Below are 17,667 nucleotides of genomic sequence, written 5' to 3'. Positions count from 1 at the left end.
CATGGAGAGATTTACTACAGGAAATCTTACAATTATTCTACCCAGAATTTATACAATGATTCATCAAGCAGTTTCTCCAAGGATTCCTCCAAGAATTCCTCCAAGGATCCAAGAAGCCTTGAGGGATTCCACGACAAATAATACAAAAGAATTCATCAAAACTTCTTACACGGGATATCAGCAAGAATTCCTTTAGAGATTCCGTTTACAGTTTTTTGTCATTTATCCTCTGGTATTATTCTAGGGAATAATGGAGGGACCCTTCGAGGCATTCGTCCCTGTTCTTCTGTTTGAATTACTTCAATAGTCTACCATAATTTTTCCGAAGATTCCTAAAGGAATTTTCCATCAATACCTTCAAGTATTTCTTAAAAAAAAATCCAAGAGATCCACCAGGAATCACCATAGAGAATCAGTTAGGAACTCCTTCAGGGATTGCTTTTAAAGTTTTTCCAGAAATATATTTAGGAATATCTCCAGGAAATTATCTGGGAATTTCTCCAGTGATTTCGTTGGTGATACCTACGAAGATTTCTCGAGAAATTGCTTAGTAGTTTGTTTTTCAGAAATTTTTCCAAAAAAATCGTTTCTTCAGGGGTTCAACATGAAAGTGTACAGAGAAATTACAGGTGAAATTCTTGCTAGAAATTGCTGATAAAATCATTATTAAAAAAAGACAATTTACACTATCTTCAGCAAAAGGCTGCAACGGATAACACATAACACCTAGTAGTCCAGTGATGAATTTTTCGCTTTACGAAAAGTTTCCACCGACTGGAGCGGGATTCGAACCCACGCTTTGTGGCACAATACGCCTAAACGACTGACGCCGCTAATCGCAAGGCCACGAAACCCACGAATTATAAGCAATGTCTGGTAAAATCGCTGGAGGAATTTCTGGTAACCCTCGAGATTCCTTGGAAGGGCTAATTCCTTGAGAGTTTTGAGGAGGCATCTCTTGATGAATTATGGAGGAAATCCCATTAGGAATTCCGGGAGGGATCCCTTAAGGAATTCAGGGAGGACTATACTCCTGAAGGAATCCCAAAAATAACTTCGGTTGTTATCCCTGTAGGAATTTCTAATTGAATCCCTGTAAAAAATCATGATAGAACTCCTTGGGAACTCCTGATGAAATCCCATCAAGAACACCTGTTGAAAGACTCAATGGAACTTCTGATGGAATTCCTGAAGAAATTCCAGGTGGAATATCTGAAAACAAAAAAATCAAATGAAATCCCTGAAGGAACTCTTCAAAAAATTCCTGGAGAAACTCCTGAAGGAATCCGGAGGACCTTCTGTTGGAATCCTTTTGGGAATTCCTAAAGATATTCTTGAAGAAATTCCAAATGATCATTGGAGGCACTCTTGAAGAGTTCCTGATGGAATCCCTATGGGAACTCCTGATGCAATCCCTGAAGGAATTCCTGATAAGATTCCCGATGGAACTCCTGATAGAATCCCTAGAGGAATTTCTTATGATATCCCCAGAATGGATACTGATGGAATTTCTCGAGTAACTCCTGATATAATCCTTAGAGGAATTCCAGGTGGAATCTCTGAAGGCATTTTTGAGGGAATCCCAGGCGGGACTCCTTATGAAATCCCCAGGACAACTCTGATGGAAACCGTGAAGGCACTCCTGATAGAATCCCTATAGGAACTGCTGATGAAATCCTTAGAGGAATTTCTAAAGATATTCTGAAAGGAACTCCTGATGGAATCATTTGAGGGACTCCTGATGAAATCCCTAGATGGACTCCTGATGGAATCTCTTGAGGAACTCCTGATGAAATCCCTGGAAAATTCCTGATAAGTTTCCTGATGAAACTCCTGATAGAATCCCTAGAAAAATTCCTAATGGTATTCCAGGAAGAAATATTGATGGAATTCCTCGAAAAACTCCTGATATTATCTCTAGAGGAACTCTTGATAGAATCTCAGAAGGAACTCTTGATGGAATTGCTGAAGGAACTTCTGATGAAATGTCCAGAAGAATTCTGATGGTAGATCTAAAGGTACTCCTGATAGAATACCTATAAGAAACCCTAATGGAATCCTTGGTAGAACTCCTGATGGCATCTTTGAACGAATATCTGAAGATGTTCTTGAAGGAACTCCTGATGAAATTCCAAGAAGAACTCCTGGAGAAACTTCTAATGGAATTACTAGAAGATATTCTGATGGAATCCCTATATTAGCTACAGGTGCAATCCCTGATGGAACTCCCGATGGAATCTCTGGAGGAATTCCTGATGGAACCCCTAGAAGAACATCTCATGAAATCTTCAAAAGAGCTCTGATGGAATCCCTAGAGGAAATTCTGATGGAATCCCTGTAGTACCGATGGAATCTGCAGAGGAATGCCCAAAAAAACTTCCAACTCCTGATAAGAATCCTGAAGGAACTCCTGAACGAATCCTACCTGGAATTCATGATTGAATCTTTAGAAGCAATCCTGATGGATTGCCTGGATGAACTCGTGTTTAATTTCCCAGAATAACTAGGAACTACTGATAGAATACTTGGAAGAAATTTTGATGGAGCATTTGGTGAAATCGTCACAATAACTTCTGTTAGAAACTTTTGAAGTTCGCCTTAGAAGAACCGTTCAGGAATCCCTAGAGAAACTCCTGATGGAGAAAAAAGAATCCCTTGATGCTCTCCTGGTGGAATCTCATGAAGAATGCCAGGTGAACTTTCTGAAGAATTTTTCTAAAGGAATTCTTACAGGAACTCCTTGTTAAATCACTGGATAACATTTTGTTTCAATTTCTGGAGAACCGCCTGGTGGAATTATGAAGGAATTACCGATGAAATCCATGAACGAATTTTGAATGAATTCCAAAAGATATTCCAAGAGGAAATTCCTAATGGAATCCCTGTAGAAATTCCTGGTGAAATCCCAGGATGTATTTTTTGTTGAACTTTCCATAAAATCACAGGTAAAACTGCTGATATCTGGAGATAATTCTCGAAAAAAAATTTTGAAGAATATTTAAAGAATCCCTGGTGCCAAGGAAAACGGTTAAAGATTGTTGGAAACGCTAGCAAAAAATATAGAAACAACTCAAGAGCGCACATTTGCTGGGTCCCTATGGCATCGACGCGGCGTGAATTCATGTATTTTGACTTGCTCTGCATCGGCACTTCATGGCACGTCGAAGCTTCAATTTGACATGCTGTTCGTGCAACATCCCTATAGACAGTACGATCAGTGCGTCATACATTCGGTTCCGCCCACCGGTGGTTTGAGCAAAATCAAACTCGTTTGATTTTGGCCGACCGATTCGTCAACCGTCAAATCGGTTTCACAAACTGTCAAATTGGTTCGTCAAGCAGCAAACAATAGCACCAACATGAGCATCAACCTGGGGGCGGAGTCAATGTTGGTCAAACCGTCTGAGCGTCTGTGGGGTGCATAAGGTTATCCAACGTCAACACTGCGACTGTGGTCGTATCTTGCACACAACCCGTCCAACTTTTTTTCTTGTCGGAGCAAACGAAAGATGCAAAACTATTTGCTTCGCCGTTCATGTGGGCCCTTTCGCTCTTTATCTCTCGTTTTCCTGTAATGCAAGTGGGCGGGGTAAACTTGCCTGCCTATGCTGAGAGCGATGAGAGCATGGGGTAGCAGCAAACTGTGCTTGCTAGTGTGGCGTGGCGCGCAAATCAATCCGAGATATGAACGGAAGGGAATAGGAGAAAAGAATAAGTTTGCTCCTTTGACGCGTCACTTCCGTTGTGTAATTGCTGATCGAATCAACCGGCTCTCACCAAAAAAGAGTTACGGATATTATACGGATACGGATACGGATTGAGTTATCCAATTCTTTTGTACGGTTCCGATTCGTTTTGCCCATCTCTAGATGATTCCTTCTAAAATCAAACAATATTGAATTATCTTTGAGTCATGTCGTCAAACGAAATTATACAGTATGAAGTCAACTCAAGGGGAGGCAAAGTATTTTGCAAATATTAATAAAAAAAAACATATCATATATAAAACTAAATACTATTAATGACAAAATCAACTATATCAGAACGATTACTGGAAACTGTCGACTAAACTATCACCAAATGGCAGATATTCTCTATTTACTGTACTGACTCATTTGTTTGTGATAGCAGTGAACCCTGGTTGGACCCTGATTTCAGAAGCCTGAATCTTTTGGAAATTCTCTTATTCTTAACCCGTTATAGTATAGAGCAGTGGAACTTTTTTTTGTAACATGATAAGAACGTATAAAAATTATTCAAACATATTTACGGAAAACTTCACTTTGGTTTAAACTAAAGCCTCGACAGAAGTTTCCCTTGAAAATTTTGCAGAAGTCTTCAGTGAAGTATTTGCCAAAGTTTCGATGATCATCTCCACAAAAAAAAAAAACAACTATACTATACTTTTCAGAAGTCTTCTATGAATTCCCCACAAAAGTTTTCGGGAGGCTTTCAACAGAGGTCACCAGCGATGTCTTCACAAAGAACAGTTGAACCTCAAATTCGATGTCTGCGCCACCACACAGGTTCTGATGTGCCGGCCAGAATTCAGAACGTGATCGATTCAAAATCCTTTCTCCGGCGATGATCACCTGGTGTATCGATACACGAGACCATGGAAATTTGTAACGAATGCTCATTTAAAGGTGGTGAAGTAAGTCAAACTACATAAAGGCTGTGTTCATTCGTCAGAATGATGATTTTTGCAACTAAGGTGTCAAATTTGATGTTTGGACAGCTATCGTGCTCTAGTGTTGAATCTAGTACCATGTAATAATATCAAAACCGAAAATCCTAGTTCGGTGCTGAATTCCCACTGTTGCTTTACTGATAATTTTCTTAACTAGATCCGAATTTATACTGTAGAACAATTTCAACAATTATAACCATAGTACCATCATATTTTTTATCTTTACATTTGTACAATATTTAAGAACTATTTTTTTGGTTGAATATCTTGTCTGAGCAGTCAAATTTCCACAAAACAGGAGGAATCAATTATAACCATCTTCTCTCATTTCTTCGGAGTTTATGAATACAAATCAATTCGACTCTAGATACAAACGCATTATTGCACCAGCACAACCAGCACCAATATCACCGTGTGTACGATCGTGTATGCACTTAATTTTAAATGTACTAATTGCACTCATAATGATCTATGCACTCCATTATCTTCCTAATGGATCATACTCCTTCTCTAACAAATATAACGAAACGAAAGAAATGTCACGTCCTTCAAATTCTGTTATCTAATTTTCCAACTTCATTCCACCCCCACAATCATCCATCGCATTTCACACCTTCGCGTTTATCATCCAAACAAAACATCTCGTGAAACATTAGCAGCGCAATCTTCAAAACTACTCGAAAACTTGAATCAACAACTTCGATACTTTCAAACCCAAGGCAGTGCTCCATTTTCAATCTGGAACGCGTGGGATCTCCGGGCTGAACTTCTTCGGGCAATTGAATCGTAAATTTTCGCACCGAAAACTATTTAAAACTACAAACACTCCAACCACCCCCAAACCTCGCGTACCGAAACTCCCACTACGACAACAGTGAAGCTAAGGCAACAGTAACAACTCGCTGTCCCAGCTGTTTCTCTTCTTCTCGTGAAGGAGAAATTCCTGAAGTTGAAGAAACAAAATATATAGAAAAAAGAACGACAGCACAATCGAAAAGCTCATTTTGAATTCCAAGTCGCGTCGGAAGAAGCCCTCTTAACAGTTCGGTTCGTATATCCGTCCTGGCACTACGCTGGGAGCAATCCCGAAGAGGAACCGCTAAATTTCGAATGATTCCCCGATCCAGTCAGGACGACCCCTTCTTCAACGAGCAAAAAATATCCTCTGATTACCATTTATTTTATTTATCTTTTAATTAAATGCGACGAAAAACGACTTAGACGATGAGGGCAACAAGAAAGGCGACGACGACGAGTACGGCAAGTTAAAGTTATGGAGCAAGGACCGGACCAAACGACGAACCGATTCAATGAGAGCTACAATTCGCACGATGTGAAAATGCGCAGCGACTTTCGTTGAAATTTAACTTGGGCAAAATGACTTGAGCAATGGGTTTACCCCTTTTGCCTGCTTCCTGTAGTCATGAATATGTAAGACTCTCGAAAATTTGTGTCTTCCTTGCTGATGCAAAGTTTTGATTTCCATCAGCAGTGTCTTTTTCGAAAATCAAAAACATGGAAGAGGGTCGGATGAGAGCTGTGCAGCACATGGTGATGGGGTTTTAACAGCTGACGGATTTATGGCCGCTCTCTCGAGAGAATGATGACAATTTAGGAGCACTTGGAAAGGAATTATGCAAAATTGTCTATTAGTCATTCTTCGAATACTAAGTTTAGTCATTACTGATCTTTATTAGGAACAAATTAAAATTAGTCTGGGATAATTTGCTGAGTAAGTTGTCTCTCAATTGTTCTAAAACTAAGTGTAACAAATATCTGGAAATCGATCGTAAACTTTTTCTCAAATGTCGTTTCCCTGAGTTTCATTTCCCAGAATTTTCCTTTTACCATCAATGTAGTTCAATAGCAGTGTTGATAACTAGTAAGAACAAGAAACAGTCAAAAAAAGAATAAGATTTTGGATCATTCTAAACTAAACACTTAGTGACAAAACCGCCAAATAGAGTAGAGAGGCAAATGTTAGACCATAGTACCTTAAACCTTGATGTACGATGCGGAAATAATACAAGCAAAAGAATAGAATTTATTAAATTCAACCGTACAACTGTTTAAAGCAACTATTTTGCAGAACATTTTTGCTCCTATGTAGTTATATTGGTGCATCAGTACTTATAATGGAGAGTCCCATAAGAAACCAGTGGTTTGCACCATTAATGGAACCATTCTAAAAACATTCCTTTATTAGTGGAACAGTGTTCAAGGATTTCTACAGGGAAATTTCAAATAATTCGTCATTTTTATTTGAGGAGGAGAGGTTTATTTTTATTCCATGGATTCTTCGGAGAATTTTGAAATAAAGTTTCCCGAAGTATCTTAACAGAGCTTACAGCAGTGCTGGTAGCAGATCTCTTTTAAGAGACTAGGTCTCTTTTTTAATGCAGGTATCAGAAGGTATCAGGTATCAGAAGGCCGGCGCCAAAGGCACGTTCACCACCAGTTGGGAGATTTGTGCCATCGCCATATTTGAGCCTATTTCATCATCTACCCGATGGGAGAGGAAAAGGAAGGGAAAGATAGAAGGAAATAGGAGTGGGGTCCCTTGAAGAGGGAAGATCGCATAAGCGAAATGAGAGCATGTAGCTCCATACCACAATGGGTTCGAACAGAGCCCTAAAAAGGGTACTGCATAACGCATGAGTGCAAAGAGAGCCTATAGCTCATTACCACAGCGGGTTAAGAATAACAGAATGTCCTGAAGATTCAGGCTTCTGAATTCAGTTTCACTTAATAAGTTTTTACCAAGTAATTGGAATCGCATATGCGAAAAAACTGGACAGTTACATATCAGATGATACGAAGTTCCATAATCGGAGTCACAACTATCACACACAAATGAGTCAGCACGCTGAATATTTGCCATGTGATAGTTGAGTCGGCAGTGGCCTGTCAACGCTCTGATCAAGAGACTGCAATTCTGCTTTGACAGATTTGTTAAATACTTCGCCACCCTTGGAGATGGCTCAGTAATGTACAATTTTATTTGACGACATGACTCCAAACTATTCCAATATTACTTGTGCTGAGTTGCCGCCCAAGAGTTTATCTGAAGCTTCACCCAGCACTTCGAAATTGGAATAGCCGGCTCAGGGCCAATGAAGTCATGCGATGCTCCATCGCGAGCTAGCTCATCGGCCAATTCATTTCCAGCGATGGAAGCATGGCCAGGTACCCATACAAGGTTTACAGAGTTGACTGAATTCAGTTCCTCTATTTGAGTTCGACATGCGATAACAAGCTTCGACCTTGAGTTGGCCGAAGCGAGAGCTGTTATAGCAGCCTGACTATCTGAACAGAAGTATATGACTTTAAACATTACGCGCTGTTGAAGTGCTGATTGCACTCCACACATAAGAGCAAATATTTCCGCCTGAAAAACGGTGCAGTTTCTACCAAGTGAGTAAAACTGATTCAGCCTTAGCTCACGAGAATATACTCCTGCACCAGCTCTACCTTCAAGAAGGGAGTCATCAGTGTAACATACTATATTGTTTGATATACTTCTTTCCAAATAGCCAGACGTCCACTCTTCCCGTGAAGGGAATTGTGTGGTAAATTTCCTGTAAGGAAAGTGACAAGCAATTGTGAGATCACTTGGAGCAAGGACAATATTGTCCCAATTCACCAAAAGTGGAAACAACGAAGTGTGTGTAGATCTACGATTCACTGGATTTTTCTCCAGTAGATCCAGTACCCATAAACGATAAGAGCAAGAAAGTGCTTCTTGTTTAAGATATATGTGTAGTGGCACAGCGTCGAAAATGACCTCAAGCGCTGCTGTGGGAGTTGTAGAGAACGCACCAGACATCGCTATCAAGCACATCCTTTGGAGATGATTGGATTGTTCTCACTTCGCCCTTTTGCCACCACACAAGACATCCATATGCCAATATTGGTCGAACAACTGTTGTGTAAATCCATTTGATATATTTGGGTTTGAGGCCCCAAGTTTTACCAAAGGATCGCCGGCATTGACCGAAGGCCATGCAAGCTTTTTTGGCTCTGAAATCAATGTGAGGTGTCCATGAAAGTTTGGAATCTAGAATGACTCCGACATACTTTACTTGATCAGTCACATTAATCTCAGGTCCAAAAAGTCGTAAAGGTCGAATTCCATCGCGGTTTCGTCTTTCCGTAAAAAGAACAATAGATGTTTTATTCGAGTTAACCGAAAGGCCATATTAGCGACACCAGCTCTCGACTACCTGAAGAGCACTTTGCATCAGGTCGAATAGGGTGCTTATGCACATACCAACTATCAGAGCTAGATAGTCGTCGGCAAATCCATAAGTTGGAAAACCGCAATTATTGAGTTGCCTCAATAGCGTATCTGCTACGAGATTCCACAAAAGTGGTGACAAGACTCCCCCTTGGGGGCATCCGCAGACACTCAATTTTCGAATCACTGCTTGACGCAATGTCGAGAAGAGATGTCGGTTTTTGAGCATTTGATGAATCCAATTGGTAATCATTGTAGGTAGCCCATGGTTTCGTGCGGCTTCCAATATGGCATCGAAAGACAAATTATCGAAGGCACCCTCAATATCCAAGAAAACACCCAAGAAGGATTGCTTCTGAGCAAATGCTTTCTCGATATCGTATACAACGTTGTGTAAAAGAGTCACAGTGGACTTTCCAGATTGGTAAGCATGTTGATTGATATGAAGAGGCATGTTTGCCAAATAAACATCACGGATGTGATGATCGATAATGCGTTCCAAATATTTCAGAAGAAAAGAGGTCAGACTGATTGGTCTAAAACTCTTCGCCACGCCTGAAATAATCTAAACTTTTCGCAAAAACTTCAGCGCAACTTTTGAGAAATACCATTTAAACGAACAAACTGTTGCTAGACCATGTTTTCGTTGTTAGATGATACGTAAGGTGTAACCCAACCGTATTGCAACTGAATTGAAACAAACAAACTTCTAGCTGTCATACACGTAATTTAGTGCAACTTTCTCGCAACTGGGATGAAACTTCTTGGGTTGTGGGTATGGGAACGAAAATTGAATGCAAGTTGCGGATGCTTTAAATGAAAGTTATTTGAAACATAACATTAAAACCGGCATTTTGGGAGAAGTTTCAAGAGTTTGTTTGGAAAGTTGCTGAAAACATCTTTATAAACTTGACTTCATTGCTATTTGCAAAGGACATTTGCAGCAAATCTTGCCGTTTCAAAAATGTTGAACGTCAAACAAGAAGTGAAATGCATGTTCATAGGAACGGAAATTAAACTGTTTGAGCCTTGATATTGATATGCAACCGAACTAGAACCAAGTAAGTTACAGATGCTTTTATTGATACGCGATTGGGTGGGAATGTACCCGGTAGCAAAACTGCTTACAAGTTGCTTTTTCAAAACATGTTTGATAAACTCAAATCCCTTTTGGAGCAGAACAGGATAAATCCTTGGATTTTGAAACTTTTAGTATAAATACCTTCAAAATTGAATTTGTAAAAACTTTGTAGAACATCAAATTTGTCTAAAATCAAAACTAGTCTTAGTTAAAAATACTTTTATCCAAATTTGTCCTCATTTTGCAAAAAAAAATATTTTTGTTTGACCATAACTTCATAACTACTCAATCGATTCCAAATCTTTTTTCATGTTTTTGAAGCAAATTCATTTGTTTTTAAATTGTTCATACAACACATTTTTCTAAAAAATGGTTTTGACTTAGTTATTCAACAAAAACTACCCAAAAACATGATTTTTGAATGAAAAAATCAAATTTTTATTGATTATTTAAGTTTTTTTTCACCGGAAATTGCATTTTTTCTATTAAACTTAAATTTATAAAGCATCTTGCCATAATTACGAGTTGAATAGTGCATACATATTTTCACATACGCAATAATATTTTTGTTGCAGAATTATTTAAAAATTGTTGCAAAGTCATTCACAAAGGATGAACAAATGAGAAAAACCAGTTTCAGCTTCAGAGATAATATTTAACTGGCCAAAAATTACAAAAAACTGGCATTTTTCGTTAAAAAATCATGTTTTTGTTCAGTTTTTGCTGAAAATCTTGGTCAAGACATTTTTTTAGTGAAATGTGATGTATGAAAGGTTGGAAACCAATTGAATTAGCTTTAAAATCATGTAAAAAGATTTGGAATCGGTTGAGTATTTATGAAATTATGGTCAAACAAAGTTGAAATTTTTAGAAAAATAAGGAAAAATTTTGAATAAATTACTTGTAACTAAAACTATTTTTGATTTTTGACAAATTTGATGTTCAATAGAGTTTTCATAAATTTAATTTTGAAGGTGTTGATGCTAAAAGTTTCAAAATCGGTTGAAAAATAACAAAGTTATGTTTACTTAACTGAAGGTCATTTTTCATAACCTGAAAATTTACCTTCAAGACGCTTGCGCCACCTCTAAATTTTAATATTTTTGGCTCAGATTTTGAGGTTTCTTTTTTAATGTGATTAGAATTCAGTAGTGCATACGAATTTTTGGTTTTGAGAACTTTTCAAAAATAAGCCGCACCCTAATATACATATATTTTGAATAAATAAAGATACTTTTCAATTTCAAAGTATTAAATTGTAACATTACTGTCACTAATAACAAGAACGAGAGTATTATCATTCGTACTATACATAATTAAACCACATTTGTTTTAGGAACAGATGTTTGTTATTAGTGATCCACTTACCCCACCATGGTGGGTCAAGAGGATCATTTGGCGCAAATTTTCAAGTCCCTCATACTCAATACAGAACAATCAGAAAAATCGAAATAAATGACGATTTTAAGAATATTAGTCCCTAATTTGTTATCCACAGAAAAAAGTTTGATTTGCATCATTCACGTTAGCTGTACATAACAATGAAGTTGACTATTGATTTTTCTGTATCCACTTACCCCACGGTACCTTACTACTTAAGTATTCCATCAGACTGGAGCCTCTCAAATTGATATCTGAGCTGCCCCAGATGATGTGATGAGCATTGGCATCACTGCCCACAATCAGCGGAAGGCCTTTTGTTACGCAGTGTACGACAACTCGTTTGAAGTCATCCGTTGGGGACGGTTCATCATGTGGTAAATATACCGAACAATAGACGTATTTCCTGTTGAGCTCACCAACAGAAACATCGATTGTGACAGCACATACATCTCTGGTAGTTAACTCAGAAATGAGTGCAGCAACGATTGCTTTATTAACGAGCACGCATGCGCGGGGCATGGCGCGCGAGTTTGCCAGCTCAAGTTTGCTGAACGTAGCAAAAACTGGGTCCACAAGGTTACCTAGATAGAAGTTCCCTCTACGAAAGTAGGGTTCTTGAACTAGCGCCACTTGGGCTGCACCATTTTGCATGAGTCTGCAAAGATTGATCGTTGCTGTTCTTTTATGCTGAAGATTGATCTGAGCTAACCTAACCGTAGCAACGAAAAAACCAGATCGGTATCTATTTAAAGTCGCCAAAGGCGAGAAAGCACAGAATACACTGTGTAAAAATGTTCTGTGGAAACATGTTTTTCGAAGTGATAGATGTGTTTTTTATCGGAGAATATAATCTGAAGATGTTTTGTGAAGTTTTGTTTATTACTCTTATTCGCTTTGCTTGCGTTTTGCACGAGAGTGCTCTGTAAATTGAATTCGTTTCGCGTGACTTGTTGTTTTGGATTAGGAACTGCAATGCGTGCATTTTGATGGGCAGTACTAAGTACGGCTCACGCTATTGTTCATTATTAGAGGAGCGACAGATTGCAGCGGATTTTCGACAAAGGAATTTGGTGAGTTTGTTCTGATCAGCAGCGCATAATCACAATGCGTAAATACTAACCATTTGTCGGCCAGAAGTCTACCGAACGTATCCTATGGAACTAACCTTTCCATCAACATTCCATAACATCCCGTAATACCTATGAGAGGTCGTAGAGTTCTCTGCATCTTTCTTAAGTAGGTGTTCAATCAATCATCCTTTCCGACTCCCTAGCTGTCGCAAGGACGTGGCCAGGACAGCTCTCGATAATTGGAGGATGCGTCAATATTGTCTAAGAGTTAGAGGTTAATCCCAAATCTCTGACTTTGGTAACGGACGGGAAGGAGGCAACCCTCATACAATGGTCCAGGACTGTACCACCTACAAATTTGTGCGAAATGCTTAATGCTAATGCTAATGCTAATTTGACAGCCGCCCTCCACCCTTGCTCTCCTCCTCTCCTGCTTGCAGTGAATCCCTCTGCCAAATTTAAAAGGTTCTAGAGAAAACTTCAAAAATTGTGACGCGTCTATTCCACAGGATTTTCATAAATTTCTTTACAGATTCCTCGAGAAAAAGCGTCAGAAATTCTACTGGTGTTTTCTTTAGAGATTTTCTCTTGCATTCTTTTACGGACTCCTTCAGAGATCCCTTCTGAAATTCCTCTTCAGATTCCTTTACCAATTCTCCAAAAAAATCTTCCAGCGGGATGCTACAGGAAATGCTTGAATACTCAGACACTCCAGTAACTTCCACAAGAACTATGGTGAAAGAAATTAGTAGTTCCTCCAGATATTTGTTGACTAACTCTTTCACGGATAACCCCAGCTGTTAAAAAGTTTTTTCAAGTAATCCAGGAAGTTTCATTCCAGAGTTTTTGAAAAAAAAATGTCCAAGGGTTTTTCGCAGGAAGATCAACAAGAATTCCTACGCCAGTTTCTTCAGTTATCCTTCCTGGCATTTTCGTATGAGTTCCAATGAAAATTCATCCACATTTACCTAGCAATCAATGTAGTACATTCAAGGTTTAATGCTGCTGTTCTTTCAATCAATTTCTCTGCAAATTTCTCAAGTACAATCTTACAGGATATTTCGAAAACTTAATTAAGATTTCACACCCGACAATACTTCTGTTATTCCAATAATTATTTCAATCTTCCTATACCAATTTTTCCAGAAAATTTTCAATGATTTTCTGCAAGATAATGTGAGGAAGTAATGTAATGTAATTGAATTGATAATCAGGTTTAGATAAATTCAGTATGGAAACCAAGGAACAAATATACTGTCAGTTATTGGTCTAATCTTGGATCTTAAAGGTGCAATTTCAAATTATTACAATGACGCAGCCGGTACAGAAGACCCCTAGTAAGGCTTCTGTAAGATAAAAATCTAATTTCTGAACAAGCTATTTGTTTCGGAAATCCTTCAATATTTCATAGAGAGTCTAGAAGTTCTTACACAGAACTTTGTGGGAGTTAATCAAGGATTACTCTATAACTCAATCAAGTTTCATCAGATGTTACCTAAGAACTACTTTTAGAAATTCATCCCGAATTATATAAAAAATATATTCATTGATATCTGGAAAAAAAATCCATGTTATTTTCCTGTAGATATTCCTGAAAATCTCCAGCTACACTACGCTAGTGCTGTGTATAACAAGCGAGCTTTGTTTAAGATGCGAGTACTCAGTATACGATACTACTGATCTTGGATCAATATATAAATTGTTTCAACGATTCTTTAGTTTTTTTTTGTAGTTTTTGTAATTTGTTTAAGTTCCAAAAATACTGATGGCAATTTATCCAAGAACATTTACATTTGGCTGTAGAAATTCTGTAGGGATAACGTCACCTCGTATTGAATCATGGGTAGGACAATCCTTTGACTGTATTTTTGTACGTAGGACATGTCCTACCTGTCCTACCCACTTCCCGCGCCACTGATCATAAATATGTACACTTTAGTGAGTTCTCAATTTGACCTATACTGCCCTTCTACGCCTAATTGTCCCAAGTTCTATGTAAACCTTATGGATAGCGGGACAAAGAACAGCAGTAAATAAAACCACAAAAAGTTTCAATTTGCTTTCATTGATCAGTAAGTGCCGTTATATGTCGAATTTTTGGAATAAAAAATAGTAGTAGTAAAAATGATAGTAATTCAGAAATGATCACCACGAAAAACATTTCCCAACAACTTTTTCTATGTGGATGGAAAATATTCGACCTACTCAATTGTCAATACTCAATCACGTGATATACATGACTTTTAACGGTATTTTCCAATTTTATTTCTTGGGCATATTTATTTCCTCTTAGTATTGATATTTTCACCGTTTAAACAACCAATAAGACTACAAACTGAGTTATCAAAATCTGCAACATCGCTGCATTGAAAATAGTTTTCAATATGATCAAAAGCTTTGTTCGGGTATTATACGGTCGGGGTTCTGCTAAACCGCACCAAGTGCCATTTTTTTCTAAATTGAGTTTTTTACACCAAAGGACTCAAATAACTATAACCTTTCTACCATAAAAAAATATCGAGTCATTTGAACACTCCCTTGTAATCTTAGATCACAATTTTTCTCTGGAAGGACATGTAAAACTGTAATTTTGTTCAGCCAGAGTGAACCATAAACCAACGCACGTCATCAGAGGGAATTCGTTTGTCTCATATAAAACAAGATTTTTTCAATTTCCTTCTATACCGTTACAGTTTATCCATTCCAAGAAACTCATAGAAACAGAGGCGAGTGACATTGGGCAGTAATTGACTAAATATAATAAAACATTGTTTCGGCGGCGTTGATCTATTTCCTTTCAAATTTTATCCAGCTACACCGCACCAAGTACTGTTTATTTGAAAACCACATTCTGACATAATAGGGGTATTCACTTAAAGCTGCGTATAATGCGTATATGCGTAACATTTGTAAAGAAATATTTCAAATGAAAAGTTTCTCTTCGGATTGTAATGTCATGTCATATGAGCAAATTATAATCTAGTTGTCCGATGTAAACGCAAACTTCAAAATTTTGCTGTTCCAGCTAAAAAGTATTGTTTTATTGGGTTTGTTCTATTTCAATTTTGAATTTTCAATTCATATTAAGGCTAATCCGTATATTAAGTTTCAGGAGCAGCAATTAACGATGTTAAATGAGGCCTGGTTTGATGTTCGATATGATTTCTTCCAACGGGATAAGCGAAGCTGGTTCCAGATCATTACTATCATTTTTAATCTGTGATAAAATATAAAAATGTCAACCTCTCACTCCCAGTCGTCGCTTATAAGGGGTTCATCTTGTTAACAAACCATATGTGATTTAAAGATGCGTTGGTTTTATTTTGTTTAAAATACAAGAAATTGTCCCATTCCATAAAGATGCAATGATGAAAATATGTACTAGTTTATACATAATCCTCATGCAAGACGGAAAGCACATTAGTTGCAACTTGCAACCAATAGCTTACGGTACCATGCTATTTTTTATGTTTGTGCTGTATATTGAACATTATTTCCTAAATATGTGGCTTTCATGTAGTTTCAAGAGCATAATAAATGGAACCAGTGTCTATTGAGAGCTTTCAATTAGGCGTAGATTGATGTTGTACCTTATCCGCAACTCATGTTTCGATGATTTTTCGTTTGGATCCATTTGTTTATTTGTAATCTTGACGGTTGCCAAGATCACCGAAGGGTTCTTGGATGGAGAAACGGTCAACTTTTGACAACCTGAAATGTTTCATCTGCAGTTTAAGCAATTGCATGAAATATTTGAGATACTCATCATACGCACCAATTTACGCTTTTAAGTGAATCCCCTTAATATAAAGACATTGACATGCATTTGCTTGTTACATAATGTGTTAATTAATTCACACAGGAGCCGTAATGAAATAAGGAATTAATTTCATGTGATACTGTGTGAACAACTGCAGTGGACTTGGTGCGCTTTAGCTTTTCATAAAATGGCGTTATTGCCATCAAACCCCGTCAGGCAGAGTGCGCTTGACTTGTTCCAAGTTTATCATCCTTCATTCAAGAAGTGAAGATGACCTAGCATTAGCACACTATATTACCACTCAGAAGGCACAAGTTCGAATCCCGGTGAAACTTTTTTTCTGATGTTCTATTGATGCTAATGGAAATCAATCAACTTTTAGATTCTGTGGTTATTTTTATATTGCAGTAAGACATCAGAAGGTTAATGTACAGCTGAAATGATGGTCATCTCAGGTGTACGCTTCACGCATTTAACTGTGAACTTGTTCAGCAAAAGTGCATCAAATGGGAGCAACTTGGTGCGCTTTGGCAGAGCAAATTCATGGTTTTCTTCGATCATCACAATTTTGAAACACATCACTCTTGTCTTGTTAGAATCTATGTATGAACGCGTGACGACCTTGATCCAATACAGATTAATAAGTTCTATGAAGATGGATAACTCGCTTATTCAAAGGTATATTAAGGAAAGCGTAGGAGAGCCGTTGCATTAATTGTCCACATAGATGCACAACACAACAGCATTTCCAATCCTTTGATTAACAACGAATCGTTCCCAATCATAGTGCATAAATGTTTGTGACATGGATTCCAACATGCATGGTGATGATAAACATCATTTGTCTTCAATTTTACTTGTGTTGTTGAAAACTACGAAACACATCCAACCATACCGAACCAAGAATCATATTTTTCGATTTTTGATCAGCCAGAGTGAACTGAGTGCTTCATATGTTTAAATAAAATCCTATTACATCGAAAATTTATCATGATTTACTTATATATTTAATCTCGGGTTACTTATTGAACACTGTTAATCGCATGTACACGATAAAAAATTAAAATTAATCGTCCGCGATCAACTAGTACACGATAAGAATTCAAAGTCAAATATCTAAGAACAAAGTTTTTGGCACTTGGTGCGGTTTAGCAGAACCCCGACCATATCACGTCAGAAAAAATTTGTTTACATTATTTTAAAACTATATAATGAGTAATTCTGTACCTTATCAAACATGGATCCATAGCTGCGGAACGACTGTACTTAAGTGATTAAAATGGTTTTCGTGTATTTGTTTCTGTGATAATAACGGAAGATACCTATCCGTACAGATAATTCTCAAGGAAAATATCAGAAGGGATTCCTGCAGCAAACCCTCAAAAAATAATTGGAAAAGTTGATGGTAAAATCTCTGTAACTCCTTTAAAAATTAATTTTCATGTT

At 37.7% G+C, this 17,667-nt stretch overlaps 1 protein-coding gene and 1 long non-coding RNA gene across 4 annotated transcripts in view; both read left to right on the top strand.

Moving 5' to 3' along the window:
- Nucleotides 1-17,667, top strand: part of LOC5567775 — a 709,794-nt gene that overhangs the window by 612,856 nt on the left and 79,271 nt on the right. The window lies entirely within an intron of this gene.
- LOC110680886 lies at nucleotides 15,466-15,710 on the top strand. The gene is made up of 2 exons (XR_002503015.1): nucleotides 15,466-15,508; nucleotides 15,568-15,710. It is a non-coding gene; the product is annotated as an uncharacterized LOC110680886 (long non-coding RNA).

This window comes from Aedes aegypti, chromosome 1 (genome assembly GCF_002204515.2).
Source record: "Aedes aegypti strain LVP_AGWG chromosome 1, AaegL5.0 Primary Assembly, whole genome shotgun sequence".
Taxonomy (NCBI): Eukaryota; Metazoa; Arthropoda; class Insecta; order Diptera; family Culicidae; genus Aedes; species Aedes aegypti.
This window is presented reverse-complemented; position numbering and strand designations above follow the sequence as displayed.